Here is a 17224-nt window from a genome sequence, read left to right on the forward strand (position 1 = left end):
CTTTATTTATTCTGAACGGCATCTTTTGCCATACTGTCATGTATATCCCTTTAAATCCTGTATCTGAACCCTATAAAAGTCTCCTCCCCCAACCTCTCTTTGCTTAGTATTGTCTTCTGTTACCTGGATCACATTAACTACTGTCTAAGTAGTTCAGCTAAGCCTCCACTTAATTTACCATCTCTCCTTTGTCAGCTGTAACCTGGAAAACAACCACTGCTGCAGCATTAAGCTCTCTCTGCCCTGGCAGTCTGAAGTAAGAGCTTCTGTTAAGGTAATCTTTACCTCTCCTTTCACAGGCAAATTCCTGGATACCCTGTTGGAATTGTAAGTTTTACCTTCCTTACTGGCACCTCCTCCTGCTCTCCAGCACTTCCTGACTCAGTCTGCAAGCTGTTACACAGAAACGGATTTCACAGCACCTCTCTCTGTCTCTCATCACACTGTAGCTGCCAAACGAACTGCAACTCCTGGGGTGAGATTACTTTAAACTTGTTTTCTAAAACTCTGCACATTTGCCTTGCAAGACTTGATTTATATATTGCCTGCATTCTCTAGACATTCCTGTAATTAAACCTGAACTTGCTGCATCTGTTTATAAAGAGACTGCACCATTGTTTCTGATATCCATATTAACTGGAATACAAATAATCTGCAATATTGAGTGTGATTGATTCATTTTATCCTGTCTGTTGATAACTTTGCTACACTGGGAGTGTTTGTTATACCTTGCTATTTGGAGTGGTTACAGCTCAAAGCACCAATATTTAAAGAGACAGTTTGCAATCTCTGCAACACATTGCTGCTATTCCCTTTTGGGCCCTCAGTCTATGAGCAGAACAGGGATTATTTTATTAATTCCGCTATTTTGTGAGACTGAGTGGAACTTGAACCTAATTCCCAATTCTTAATAGAGTCCAGGTATTACAAAATACTAAGCCCTAAAAGGAATTATAATGGAAATAGCAGATCTTACAAATAAGGTGAATGCTCTCACTCAGAATATGGATCTCTTAATACAGGGGATAAGAGAGATCCAATCTGAGAATCAATATTTACGTACTGTAATCAGAGATCATATTGATAAAAGACCTTCAGTATCTGAGACTCAGCCTGAACCTCAGGTTTGTCCCCCTGAAAGGTTCACAGGTGATAGGAACTCTTTCAGGGAGTTTAAAAACTCCTGTTTGTTATATTTTTCACTCAAACCTAAAACATATCCCACTGATCGTATCAAGGTTCTTACCGTGATATCATATCTTAAAGGGGAACCTAAAACTTGGGCTACTAATTTTTTCGAAACCAACGATCCAGTGTTGGATTCACTTCAGTTGTTCTTTGATAAAATGTCTTTTCTCTATGAAGACAAGAACAAACAGAGCACCGCTGAGATAGCCCTTAAAGCTCTAAAACAGAACAAACGCCCTGCTGAAGATTACATTTCAGATTTTAAAAGATGGGCACCTGACACCCTCTGGAATGAGGCAGCTCTATTTTTCCAGTTTCGCCAAGGGTTATCAGATCTAATAAAGGATGAACTAGCCCGGGGTTCTATGCCAACCACTCTGGATGCCCTTATGACCCAAGTGGTTACTATTGATCGCCGTCTAAGAGAGCGCAGACATGAAAAAGCTCCCACAGAACATACTTGGAAAAGGCCTTCCACATCTGCTTATCCAAACCCCACTCTACGTTTGGATGAACCAATGGAAGTGGCCTTTACTAAAGGACCACTTTCCGCTGAAGAGAAAAATAGAAGAAGGATAAACAATTTATGTTTATATTGTGCAGCAAAGACACATTCTGTCAAAGAATGCCCAAGTCTTCTTAAACAGAAGGGTAAGAGAAATTCTAGTAACATTATCTGTACAAATAGCACATTTTCTAATACTCATTGTAATCTCTCTGTTACTCTACAGTGGGAAAGCCAAAGAATCAATCAGTAACACTAAGGGTGTGTTACTACTAGGGGGCGCACAGGACCTTATATGATTATTATGTAAATAGGCTAAGAGAGAAGAGAACAAGATATTACATATAATAACTATAATAAAATATACTATACGGAATAATGTAAACAAAAGTGAAACAATTCTTATAAATATGGGACTATGAGAAACATAGGATACAACACAAATAATAACAAATACAGTAATAAGAAATTCCTGAAAGGTTCTTATCTGGAAATGCTGTCTTCTTCTGCAATGTTATATAGATGGTAAATGTCCCAATTGGGGTGGGAATAGTCCCAAATGATGAATGTGATCAAATACCAGGATGATCAATGATCAGGAACACAGATGATGACTGGAGTCAGCTGCTTTGTCAGGGAAATCAGGATCTAAGAGCAAGTTTTCTCTGTGAAAAAAATCACAAAAAGACAAAGGCGCCTCCTAGTGTAATACAGTTGGTGAAAGAGATTTGATAGGTAATCAAAAAGTTACTCACAAGTGGAGCAGCACCCAATTGTGCTAAATCAAACAGACTGGGATCTCACAGTGTCCCAGCTCACTGACACTGCAAGGAAACTGGTGATGAAACAGACAGCAGTCTGAGAAACGCGTTGCTTGTTCTTTTAATATCTAGTGTCATGAGACACTGAGATTTTTATTTTATTAATAAAATTTGGTTTTATGTAAACCTCTTTGTGAGAGTCTGAGCTCTGTCAGTCCGGCAAGACATTGGAGAAACCAGTTTCCTTGCAGTGTCAGTGAGCTGGGACACTGTGAGATCCCAGTCTGTTTGATTTAGCACAATTGGGTGCTGCTCCACTTGTGAGTAACTTTTTGATTACCTATCAAATCTCTTTCACCAACTGTATTACACTAGGAGGCGCCTTTGTCTTTTTGTGATTTTTTTCACAGAGAAAACTTGCTCTTAAAGCCAAAGAATACAGACCCAAGCAATTATTGACTCTGGAACTTTTGGTAATTTAATAGATAAGTCTTTCACAGAGTTGTATGATATTCCATTAATAAAAAAAGGTGATTCACTTGCCATCCGTGTTATAGATGGTTCTTTTATTTCATCTGGGCCAATCACTCACCATACCACACCTCTTCTAATGACCACTACTTCAGGTCATAGGGAACATGTTACCTTTGATGTTATAGCCTCTCCTCTTTTTCCTATTGTACTAGGCTTACGGTGGTTACAAACACACGAACCACATATTGTGTGGAATACTTCAGAGGTAAACTTTGTTTCTGAGTATTGCACTAACACTTGTTTTACATCCACACATATTCTTCAGACCACGTCAGAACAACATCTTATTCCTGACTGTTATTCTGACTACTCAGATGTATTTGATAAAGTAGAAGCAGAGAGGTTACCACCTCATAGATCATATGACTGCCCAATAGAGCTCCTACCAGGTTCTGATATTCCTTATGGGCATATATATCCACTGTCAGAACCAGAGCTAGTACATTTAAAACAATACCTTGATGATAACCTAAGAAAGGGCTTTATTAGGCCCTCTACGTCACCCGCTGGGGCAGGTATGTTTTTTGTTCGTAATAAAGACGACACCTTAAGACCTATAATTGAATATAGGGAACTGAACAAACGAACCAAGAAAAACAGATACCCGCTACCCCTCATACCTGAAATAATAGAACGACTTCAGGCAGCTACGATATTTACAAAACTTGACCTAAGAGGGGCATACAATTTAATAAGAGTAAAAGCTGGACATGAATGGCTGACCACGTTTAGAACAAGATATGGATTGTTTGAGTATACGGTCATGCCGTTTGGGCTATGTAATGCCCCAGCGACATTTCAGAGTTTCACAAATGACTTGTTTCGTGACCTTTTGGATGTGTATATGATTGTGTACCTTGATGACATACTCATTTACTCTAAAACATTAGACCAACACATATCACATGTTAGAACTGTGTTACAGCGACTGAGACAAAACTCATTGTTTGCCAAACCAGAAAAATGTATCTTTAATACTGATACTATCTCTTTCTTGGGATACCATATATCTCCTCAGGGCATACAGATGGAGAATAAAAAGGTAGAGGCTATAGCATCATGGCCCATTCCCAAAACTAAGAAAGATGTACAGTGTTTTATTGGATTTTCGAACTTTTATAGAAAATTCATAAAAAATTTCTCTCTAATAGCTAAACCCTTAACTGCTCTCACAGGTTCCCATACTCCATTTTTATGGACATCACAGGCTAATACAGCATTTAATAAATTAAAGAAAGCTTTTACTACAGCACCTATCCTTAAATTTCCTGATCCCCAATTACAATATGTCTTGGAAGTGGACGCGTCAGATTATGCCTTGGGAGCTATTTTGTCCCAACGTATGTCTCCTAAAGATCCTCTTCACCCAGTTGGATTTTTCTCAAGAATTATGACCAGTTCTGAAGTCAACTATCCGATTGGTGAGAAAGAGCTCTTGGCAATTAAGAGCTCACTAGAATTTTGGAGACACCTACTTGAGGGCACCAAATATCCTATACTAATTTACACGGACCACAAAAACCTAGAGTATCTAAAAACTAATAAGACCTTGTCTGCACGCCAGATTAGATGGAATTTGTTCTTCTCCAGGTTTGATTATAATATCACATTCCGTCCTGGAAGTAAAAACGGAAAGGCCGATTCTCTGTCGAGGAAAGATCCAAGACCCACCTTTGCTGTTCCCGAGTCAACCGTAATACCTCAAGAGAGGTTCATTGCTTTAAGTATCGATTCTTCAACTCAGTTAAGACTAGCCCAACAACAAGATCAAGATCTGCCTACTAGCATCCTTGAGAAAGGTAAAGATGACCTATATTATCACCAAGGAAAGGTATATGTACCTTTACAACTTCGTACTGAAATACTCAATTCAACACATAACTCAATTGTATCTGGACATCCTGGTATACATAAAACAATTGAATTACTTAGACGAGACTTCTGGTGGCCTGCTATGAATTCTGATGTTACTAACTTCATTAAGTCCTGTGATACCTGTGCCAAAGTCAAAAATGACAGAGCACATCCTTATGGTTTCCTCATGCCTCTACCCATACCAAATAAACCATGGAAGGACATTGCAATGGATTTCATTGTAGAATTTCCTCCGTCAAACAACCATAGTTGTATAATGGTTGTAGTGGACTTATTTACAAAGATGGCACATTTTCTCCCATCACATTCGCTACCCACTGCTTCAGAAACTGCTCAACTTTTTCTCACACATATTGTCAGATTACATGGTCTTCCGGATACCATCACTTCAGATAGGGGTTCGCAATTTACCTCCAAGTTCTGGACCCAGCTTTGCCACATTCTAAAAATTCAACCTCGGCTCAGCACTTCCTATCATCCCCAGACAAACGGCCAGACCGAGAGAACAAATCAGACTCTCAAACAGTATTTAAGGTGCTATTGCACTCAACTACAAGATAATTGGTTTTCTCTTTTACCCACGGCTGAATTCGCTTTCAACAATACATTAAATTCATCAACTAAGATGTCCCCATTCTACGCTAATTATGGTTTTCATCCCTGATTTCATCTATATCCCAGAGAAGAGAGTACTTCCCCATTGGTTAATGACATGTTGAATGAACTAGCTCAACATTTTACTGTGATTCAAGACAATCTCAAGACCGCTCAAGCCCACCAAAAGGTTTATTATGATCTACGAAGGCGTGTCTCTCCATCTTATCAGGTGGGTGATTTTGTTTGGCTTTCCACTAAACATTTAAGACTCAAGTATCCTTCAAGAAAACTCGGAGCCCTCTATATTGGTCCTTTTTCCATTGTTAAAATTATTAATCCCAATGCTGTAACTTTGGATTTGCCTGAAACTCTACCGATACATCCTTCATTCCATGTATCCCTTCTCAAACCTTATACTTCTGACAAGCCTCCAGTTACTGGTTCAGCTTTCACATCTACTTATACCATTGAACCTGAGTATGAAATTCATTCCATTTTGGATTCCAGATATCATGGTGACACTCTGCAGTATCTTATTCATTGGAAGGGTTATTCTCATGAGGAGGATTCCTGGGAGCCTTCTTCAAACCTCTCTGCTCCTCGAATGGTTTCTTTATTTCACCGCAGGAACCCCGATCGTCCCAGACCCTGAGCCCCAGAGTGGCTCCTTGCAGGGGGGGTTCTGTCATGTATATCCCTTTAAATCCTGTATCTGAACCCTATAAAAGTCTCCTCCCCCAACCTCTCTTTGCTTAGTATTGTCTTCTGTTACCTGGATCACATTAACTACTGTCTAAGTAGTTCAGCTAAGCCTCCACTTAATTTACCATCTCTCCTTTGTCAGCTGTAACCTGGAAAACAACCACTGCTGCAGCATTAAGCTCTCTCTGCCCTGGCAGTCTGAAGTAAGAGCTTCTGTTAAGGTAATCTTTACCTCTCCTTTCACAGGCAAATTCCTGGATACCCTGTTGGAATTGTAAGTTTTACCTTCCTTACTGGCACCTCCTCCTGCTCTCCAGCACTTCCTGACTCAGTCTGCAAGCTGTTACACAGAAACGGATTTCACAGCACCTCTCTCTGTCTCTCATCACACTGTAGCTGCCAAACGAACTGCAACTCCTGGGGTGAGATTACTTTAAACTTGTTTTCTAAAACTCTGCACATTTGCCTTGCAAGACTTGATTTATATATTGCCTGCATTCTCTAGACATTCCTGTAATTAAACCTGAACTTGCTGCATCTGTTTATAAAGAGACTGCACCATTGTTTCTGATATCCATATTAACTGGAATACAAATAATCTGCAATATTGAGTGTGATTGATTCATTTTATCCTGTCTGTTGATAACTTTGCTACACTGGGAGTGTTTGTTATACCTTGCTATTTGGAGTGGTTACAGCTCAAAGCACCAATATTTAAAGAGACAGTTTGCAATCTCTGCAACACATTGCTGCTATTCCCTTTTGGGCCCTCAGTCTATGAGCAGAACAGGGATTATTTTATTAATTCCGCTATTTTGTGAGACTGAGTGGAACTTGAACCTAATTCCCAATTCTTAATAGAGTCCAGGTATTACACATACAAAGGAACTAAATATACTCTGAATTTGGGGGATGTATCTGGGGGGCAAAGGGATCGGCAGAAGTCTCAGGAAAATGTTAATTCTTAAAGTGTTTATACGCCCAAGCCAGGAGAGTTTCTTTGAGCCCCAAGAGGATAGGTCCTGGGTGACGGCGGTCTTAATTGGGAGATAATTTGTATGTAATATCTTATCAAAAGAATTGGGTAAGTAGATACCTAGGTATTTTATTGTCCCGCTACACCACTTAAAGGGTCAACTATTTTTAATTAATAAAACTATGTGCTCTGGCAAGTTGAGGCCCAAAATTTCAGATTTAGTCTGGTTTACCAAGAAGTCTGTGAGACTGTTAAATGTGGAAAGTTCTGTCAGGAGGTGGCAGTTGATTTTTCATGGTTAGTTAGAGTAAAAAGGATGTAATCAGCGAACAATGAGACCTTATATACGTCCCGACCTGAGGGAATACCCATAATGTCTGTATTGTTCCTAATCTTTGAAGCTAAGGTTTCAAGTAGGCATGCAAAAATTAGGGGGGATAGAGGACATCCATGACGGTTGCCATTCCTGATTTTTATTGGAGGAGATAGGGAGCCATTAATTAGAATGCGAGCACTGGAGGACGTGTAAAGCGAGAAGATTCGGTTTAGGGTGACAGGACCCATGCCAAAGGCCTCCAAGGAGGCTCTTAGGAAAGACCAATTGACACGGTCAAATGCCATTGAAATAAGTACTGAGGGGATGTTTTCTTTGTTAATATGCCAAATTAAGTGTATATTACGAACAATGTTGTCCCTTGCCTCACGACCAGGGACAAATCCGACCTGCTCACTCTGAATTAAGCTAGGAAGAAATTGATTGATTCGGTTCATAATTATTTTAGCAAATAATTTTATATCAGTATTGATGAGGGAGATCGAGTGGTAGTTAGAGATTTTATCCGACAGTTTATTGGTCTTAAGTAGAACCGAGATATGTGCTTAGATGGGGGGAAAAGGTCTGTTATCATCTATACTTCAGAAGTACCTAAGGAGGTGGGGGGCTAAAATTTCTTTGAATTGGGAATAATTGGAATTTCCAAACCCATCTAGACCTGGGGCCTTCCCCAAAGGGAGCAAAGAGATAGCATCCAGAAGCTCCTCCTCAGAGTAAGGGGCATCCAGTTCATTATTTTGATCTTTTGATAGCTTAGGAAGGTTTAATTGGCACAGGTAGGCAGCTATTTTGTCAGGGTTAGGGTCTGCGGTTGTGTCTCTTATGTTGTATAATTTGTCATAGTATTCTTTGAAGGCCAATGTAATATCAGTGGTGGAGGACCTCAACCTATTAGAGGCATTGCGAATACCCATAATGAATTGCTTGTGTGTTCTCCATTTTAGCTGCTCTGCCAACATTTTCCCCCGTTTGTTAGTCCCTTCATAATAATTTTTTTTTAGGAAAAGGGCCATATTTTTAGCCTCAGTTCCTAAGAGGAGGCGGAGCTGACTGTGTTTGTGAGTTTTACTCTCTATAAGGGAAGAATTTTTAGGATACTTTTTGTGAATGTCTTGCAGTTTAGTTAGGTCTTCTAGGAGGGAATTCTTTTGTTTCAATTTGGCAGCTTTTATGGCGATGAGTTCTCCCCTAATTACACACTTATGGGCATTCCAGATATGCTGAATGTTGATGCCAGGAGTATTATTTATTTGAAAATAATTATTTATAGCTTTTTGTATCTGGAGGAAGGTCAGAGGATCTCTAAGTAGGGAATCGTCGAACTTCCAATTAATGTTGGGGGGCAGGAAGTGGGCCACTGAAGTTGACAACTGATTTTGGTGTGATTCGACCATGTTATGGGGAAAATATCAGTGTGAGTGAAATAAGATAGGCTAGTGACATCAATAAACAGGTAATCAATTCTGGAATATGTAGAATGGGGGTTGGAGTAGAACGTGAAATCTTTTGTCGTGGGGTGTTGGAGTCTCCAAGTGTCATGGACTTCTAGTTGTGATAGGGCTAATTTGATCTGTTTAAGTGTCTTGTTAGGCACTGAGGATGAGCCAGAGGAGCAATCCACACCTGGTTCAAAGGCAAGGTTAAAATCACCTACCAAAACTAAACCCCCTCTGGAGACCTCTAATATTTTTTTACAGAGCTGTTGGAAAAAAGGGGAAGGGTCGTTTTTGGGGGCATAAATATTCACAAGGGTTATGGGTTTGTGATAGAGAATATCAACTATAATTATATATCTTCCTTCCTTATCTTTATAGACAGAGGTATCTCGGAAGGGGAGTTTTTTGATAATTATTATTCCTACTCCATTATGTTTAGTGTTATGGGAAGATAGATAAACCGCTTCAAATTTCTTTAAGGCTAGCTTAGGCTCAAAGGCTCTTTTAAAGTGGATCTCCTGGAGGTACAAGATGTCCCCGTTACTTCTCTTGTAGTCCCTCAGAGCCATCAATCTTTTTTGGGGGGTATTGAGACCTTTTACATTGTGGGATATAATCTTAATATTGGTTAGCATTTTATCCATGATCTTTGTGAGAGTTTATTTGGGAGCTGATAGAAGCTATTAAACCATGCAAGTAACCCTATATGAGTACATAGTCTAGAACTAGGCAGAAAAATTGAGACAGACAGATAACGTAACAAGGTAATCGAGAACTGAAATTGTCAACGACATTTGGAATAAGTGTATTAGCCACATTATATACACCATACTGGGGGGTGGGAATGTAGCCTTACTAACTCTCATGATAGAAATGTGATAGTTATAACAGGGGGACGTTGACAGTGCAATCATACGTATTTCGAGGTGGTTATGAACTTTAAATCTAAGGGGGAAGAGGGAGGACCCAAAGGTGACCAATCTTATATTAGTCAGGTGAGATCTGTCACCACTCGCCACAGCTTAAGGCCTGGCCCAACTAAATCTCAACGTGATTGTGAAAGATTCAAGTGGTATAACTAAATGCTAAGTCTGTGCACCACATTAGTATGTGGCAGTGTTCTCCGCCTAAGGCTGCTGTAAATACAGTCTCCACTCAAAAGCCTGAAATAGTGTGAGCAACAAACACAGTTAACTTAGTGGCTCTATGCCCATTTCAAGGGAGAGGTTTGGGGCCTGTCGTGTTGGTAGGCAGGAGAATAAATTTGCCTAACTCAACTTACAGCCGAGAGAGGGCGGGCCCCAACCCGACAATATGCTAGCTGTAAAGGCAATATAGTGTTGAATATAAAACCCCCTTTGTGAGACAGTAAGGCAGTGAATTATATTATGGAGAAATATTAATATAATATTAAATATTACACAGCTATGTAAGCTTATTGAACACATCCAACACCTCCATAACATTTTTATAATAGGCACTGTACATGACATATGACAATAAACTATACCAGGGTATGTTCCCAGACCTCTCCACCCCCCAGCTCGAGCTTCATGCTTAGGGGGTACATGAACAGCAGTATAAGCATGAACCATAGTGGTCATATAAACAGGGAGCCATTATATGTAAAAACGATAGAAATATACCAATATATTTCAGTTAATAACACCTGCTGATTTCATTCACATATGGTCAAAAAGTGTCAATTTTTGAGAAATAGTTAAGTATTTGTATCTATTGATTAACAGTGAACTTTATTTATTATTTATGTAGTAGAAATCTTTTATTTTCACATGGTTTAGACTTGGGGATGAGCCTCAATTAGGCTACTATTTAAGGCAGCTGAGGAAGAATGCAAATTACAAGCCCTGATGAAGCCAATTTGGTGAAACGATCATAGGCAAATTTCCTTTCAAGATCCCCGGAGCAAGTTTTATCCACATATCCTTTTACATTTACTGGAAAACAAAGAATCTTTGCTCAAATCATCACTGAACTAGGACACAACTGTTGCTGAATCACAGTAAGCTTATGTGGCTATCAGGTTCTAGTTACCAGCTTTATTGGGTCTGTTTTTTGCATGGTAGTATTGGCAGTTTAGTGTTGGTGTTTCAGAAGCTCTCTGTCTGCTCAGCTGTTCAGTTTGGCGGTTGTCTACTGCTAGCTTTCAGCGTAAGTAGCAGAGCCTTACTTTACAGCCTCTCTTCTTGCTTAATGGATTGTGAGCATGGTTTAAATCTAGGCTTGTTTCTATATGCCAATAAAGAGTGAAGATTGAGCAGTGCTTAATTACAAGCAGGAACGATACCAGGATTACAATTGTTTTTTGTCACTATTTCTTTCCTTTATTACAACTGGGGGGAAAAAAGGACATTAACAAAATACTTTTTGTTTCTCTTGGGGCTTATCAACACAGCATTCAGGAAAACAACACTTCAGTATGGTAAACTGTTTATGGACATTTTATTTGGAACACATTATTATTTTCAGGGTTCTCTTTGTTTAATTCCTAAGTTCCCTGCTATATATATAATTTATTGTATGTAAGTTCACATGCACTATTTATTTGATTTCCTAGTGAAATAAACCAATAACTTTGACACTAGTATCATGTGTGTTGATGTTTTACTCCACTGGTATGGATGGTCATAGCAATATATGGCCATTGTTTTTCTCTATTTCAGGTTTGAGGCAAGAGTGCTTTGTTCTAGTACTTTCAATTTTCTTTTTTTTATTTAACATTTTATAAATTTACTAGAGCATCAGTCTTTTATGACTTTTTGCCTGCCTACACTATACTTGTGCCCGGTTATTATGTTATTTCCCATCATTTAGGCTAGACAATTATAGAAGGAGTCCAGACACATTGGGACCTGACTCTTCAATGCATTGTACCACCTTCTTCTGAGTGCAAAGGGCTTGTCTTAGTCCTTTTCAACTGCACTCTGTGCCATTGAGGCCTTTGTTCCCTCGGGACTGAAGGGCCAGGGTCCGCTGGTACAGGAGGGAGGCTAAGGGCGGCTTCAGCTGGAGGAGTGAATTTTATATTGAGAGATCTGTTGTTAGGTTTCAACTGATGAAATACAGTTGTTTGGATCTGCAACTGCGAAACTGTTATAAAATGTCTCAATGGAGCTGAGATTTATCTTATCAGGAAGACAACCAGCTAGCTCACAGTGAATTTTTGGTAAGATACAGTTGAGGTATATTCAGGTATGAACCTGGTTATTATCTCAGAAATAAATCAGAAGAATGTCTCCCTCTATGAGGAAGAGCTATATATATAATTAAGCAGGCAGTCCTGAGTAACTGAACAGTGTATCTTGTAATCATATACCAGGTGAGTAACGAATTGCAGTGATGAGAAACTTCACATATATACATATATACAAATTAGAACATGTTCATGCTTACCACAAACCTCAGGACACTTTGCTTGCAGTTATTTTCAGTGAGAGGAGAGTTTCCGATCTGCAGCTGACAGGCAACAGCGAAGCAATGCAATCAGGTAAGAGACAGAGCGGCTGTATGGAAATTGGAACTCAATTACAGGTTGTTATTCCTTAGAGCCTTTAATGTAATTAGTCAGCGGCAGACTTAGTTACAGTGACTGTGACAAACAAAAGAGCAGAGGTTTGATATTGTAGCATAACTGTTTCCTTTGAGAGGAGATGATTGCTGCAGCTTGTGGGAGTCAGCATGAAGTGGGAATCAGTCTCCCAGTTTGTAAAGATCCTGTGCTGCAGGCAGTTTAATGATTGGAAAGTTTCATATTGTTTAGGATGCTTGAAATATCTCAGTAGATAAAGGAGATTAGAACAGTAATTTGTAATCTAAAATAGTTTAGGATAAAGCAGAGAGAGCAACTATGTTACTCCTATAACACTCAATAACTAAGCACTTATCTAAGGTTAGAAGACAGGTGATATAGAGTAGGTAGGTTGGTCTAATGAATAAAGGTGGTATTGGAAGTTATTCACACAAGTCAGTTTAAGGTGGAATACCTGACATCTGTAGAGTTGATCAAGATCCTTAAAGTCTTTATAGACAATTTGTGACCCATTGTGGGAGACAATCAAACTGAAGGGGAAGCCCCAGCGGTACTTTATACGGTGTTCCTTTAGTGTAGCTGTTATGTACCTGATGTCCCTGCGCCTTTGAATCATAAAGGGGCTTAGGTCTTGGAACACCTGTAGAGAGTGACCCTGATAGGAGATAGAATGGTGAGCCTTGGCTGCCTGCCATACATCATCTTTTGCAGTGTAGCGTAGGAACCTGATGACAACATCTCATGGGGGTAAGGGGGGCTTGGGGAGGGGGCGTAATGCCCTGTGGGCTCTATCAATGTCCTTGCTAAGCAAAGGCAGTGAATTCAGTAAGAGGTGAAGAAACAAGCCTTTAAGGTAGGTTTTTAATTGATCTTGCAGGATATCCTGCGGTATTCCACGTATACGCAGGTTGTTCCTGTGGCCGCGGTTATCGAGGTCTTCAACCTTATCTTGTAGTGATTGGACCATCGAGACTTGTATGGTAAGTTGCTGTGTGTCTGAGATTACAAGATTATTCAAACTATCTTGTCCCTCCTCCAAGTAATCAATCCTTGAGCCCATCTCATTTAAGTCTTTTTTAAGGTCCCTTATCTCCTCCTTTATAAATGATATCAGAGACTCCAGGTCTGATTATGATGGTAGGGTTGCCAGTTTCAACTGTATGGCCTGTAAGGAGTCTTGTTGGCTAGATGCAGGCCCTGAATTGTATGTTGCAGCTGGGGCATCATTCTACTGGGGAGCTGCATTAACTGAAGTGTCATTAGTGTAAAAAAAGGAGGAGACAGACGGGGTCTGTGCCTGTGTCTTTGCGGGCTTATCCATTTTCTGGCCCTTCTTTGAAGTCATTATGAATATATATTATATCTTGGCAGCAAATTAAATAACAAAAATGAGGAGTGTTACACCTTATATATAGTATGTTTCCAGCCAGGTTAAACTTGACCCCTTGCAGAGATGAGCCTTTATAAGTGCAGAGGAAATTAGGTAGGTTACTTGACCAGACCTGTCCCTGCAGCCAGTGCTTAAAACTACTGTGGATGGGTCTGTGTGGAGCCCAGAGAGATAAGTTACCTTGCGAGACTGCCTGTACTATGCACACGGCCTGAACACGTGGCCTCAGATATGCCGGGTGGCGTTGGAGTAGTGGCAGCCTCCGCGGATCTCAACCCCTGTGATCACTATTGGTAAAACTGCACCCTCCACTGCCCATGCAGCCCTCTGCAGAAGGCAGTGATCCAAGTGCATGGTGCATAGAGAGCAGGCTAAGGACCACCGGCCTGGGAAAGATGGTGGCTCTCAGGGAGTCCTCTGGTTACTGAACTGTCCTGCTATGCTTGGTGTCGGCCGGGAGGTGAAATTCTGGGTAGCAATCCTTAGAGGCACACAGTGGTACCGGTGTGTAGGTCTGGAGCCGTCTCCTTCCCTAGCATTCAAAATAGAGAGTGTTGGCTAGCACGGAGCTCTCCAAATGTACCTGCACGGCTTGGCTACGCCCCCTTCTGAAAACATTTTTAACAGTGATCCCCCTGCATGAAGAAGAAGCTTTGTCATGCACCTGCAGGTTGCGATGAGCATGATGAACATAATTTGTCATGCGCATCGTCTCTAAGGGCAAAAAGGTAATAGCCATGTGGTCATGTCAAGCAGACAAGATACACCTTACATACATTGAAAAATCAGCCCTGAAAACATTAAAGATTTTGAAAATGAAAATTATCACACAAAAATATGTTACATTAACATTACAGCTATCATTCATCATCATATTGGAGCTCCTTAGCAACACAAAGAAGCAGGGAAGAGGTGGAACCTAACACATCTGAAATATAATTATTTCATATTTAATTTTTTGTATAAAAATTTCACTATCACAGGCTCACGTGTGTAATATTTTTAAATATATGTATTTATGTTCCATATATTTATGATGTTTTTATGAATGGAATATATTTGTGGTTTTAGGCAAATATTATGCAATTGTCTTTTTATTACAAGTGGAGCGCTAAATATCGCTTTTAAGAAAGCTATATTAGCGATCCACTTTGTAATACAAGCCATGCTAATTTGCCCTGGTATTACAAGTTAACAGCAATGCGAACGCAAGCTCACATTCACATTACTGGGAAGCATTGCACTCAAAAGAGTGCTTTACAGACGGCATCAGAACCTCGCACAGCGAAGGGGGTAAGGTAAGCAGCATAGCGGGGGCAGTATATTTTTTTTTATATGACTAAATACATATATATGTATGTGTTAATATGTGTATATACACATATTAACACATAAATATATATGTATATAAGCATATACATATATATTTATGGGAACACACAGTTCCCATAGACCACAATGTAAAGGCACTTTTATTTTTTAACACCCAACCAACTTTAGACCCCAAAATAGTGCCTAGTTATTTTATTTTAAAGAACAAATATTTTAATTTTGTTAAAAACAATAATGCCCTCCATTTTGAGGGCATTTGGGGCACTTTTAAAAAAAAAAAAAAGAGCATTAATTGCTACCGCTAGCTTGCGGAAGCAATAACCAGCCACTTGTAATGTCTGGTTAATTATCAAATGCCCGCATATGGGCAAATTTGCCCATTTGTGGGCACATGATAATTTAGCGCTCCACTTTTAATCTAGCCATTAGTGTATATACAATAAACAGGTTAACAAAAATATTTTCTTTTTGATTAAGATATTTTTGTAAATATTTTGAAAATAAATGAATACAATTCCCACATAAACATGTTATTGAGAATAATACAGTTTAGTCCTAGGAGAAATGGCCATAAACATGGCAGGGCCATTAGTATTCTTTGATCATAGAAAGTACCAGACATTAGGGACAGTGAGAAACAGTTTTTATTTCTGTGCTTGGCTGTGTAATGGATTTTTCATATAATGGATATTTAATACCTGTAGCTTTGGCTTGTAGATACCTGACCATGCCCCTTGGTAATATGGCTTTCAAAGTAGATACTTTTTTGGCTGTTTCACCCTGGTGTCGTTGCCAAGGCTACTACAGTTCACCTTACAGCATTTTAACCACAGCAGCCTGACTAGAGATGGTCATAACTTCCATTACTGCTCTACCACTTTGCCCAGAGTCATATATGAGACTGTTGACAGGCAGAAGTAAGAGCATGACTTGGCTCATTTGATTGTCAGTGCTGAAAGTTAATTTTATTTTCTTTCTTTCTCTTGCCTTTCCATCAAGGAAATATAGCATTTAGTGGCACAATCTATCATTGTAAATACACTACAAAGACAGTTTAAGAACTTTTATGAGTGTAAAGCAACTGGTTCTAATTTATAATAAATGTTAATTAAGATATAATTATTTTATGAATTATAAATGTTAATATTATAGCTGCACAGTAGTACAACTAAAAGCAGCTAGTTCAAATATATAATAAATTTTACTTAAAGGGACATGAAACCCAAATATTTTCTTTCATGATTCAGATAGAACATGATTTTAAACAACTTTACAATTTACTTCTATTATCTAATTTATTTTGTTCACTTTGTATCCTTTCTTGAAGGAGCAGCAATGCACTACTGGTTTCTAACTGAAGACATGGATGAGCCAATGACAATCGGTATATATATATGAAGCCACCAATCAGCAGCTAGAACCTAGGTTATTTGCTGCTCCTGAGCATACCTATATCAAACTTTCAGCAAAGGATAACAAGAGATGGAAGCAAATTAAATAATAGAAGTAAATTGGAAAGTTGTTTAAAATTGTATGCTCTGTCTGAATCACAAAATATTTTTTGGGGGTTTCATGTCCCTTTAAGTTATAATTGCTTTAGGAATCAGAAATGTTAATATTACAGCTGCTCAGCAATGCAGCTATGGTTTAAGTGTACCAGAGTAAAGGTATATTTTTTTTCTCCAATTATTACATGTTGGAAATCAGAGTGCACATACACATGCACACACAGAGTAAACACACTATATATGCGTACAGTACTCTAACTACACATGCACAATGTACACACATAGGGGCCGATTTATCATTGCGTCAATTACAATGCATTCGCTGGAGTCAATACGCTCGGCAGACATTGCTGCCGCAAATCTACATACGACGCCCTTATTTATTAAAAAGTCTGTCAAAAACACGCTCGTCAAGTACGGCACGATGAGCATCGGACTGTTGATAAATAAGAGTCATCAATGTCGCGGATATTCTGTTTTTTCCTACTTTATTTATACCATTTCATTACTGTCCATGAACAAGCACATTTCTCTAA

Source organism: Bombina bombina, chromosome 1 (genome assembly GCF_027579735.1).
Source record: "Bombina bombina isolate aBomBom1 chromosome 1, aBomBom1.pri, whole genome shotgun sequence".
Taxonomy (NCBI): Eukaryota; Metazoa; Chordata; class Amphibia; order Anura; family Bombinatoridae; genus Bombina; species Bombina bombina.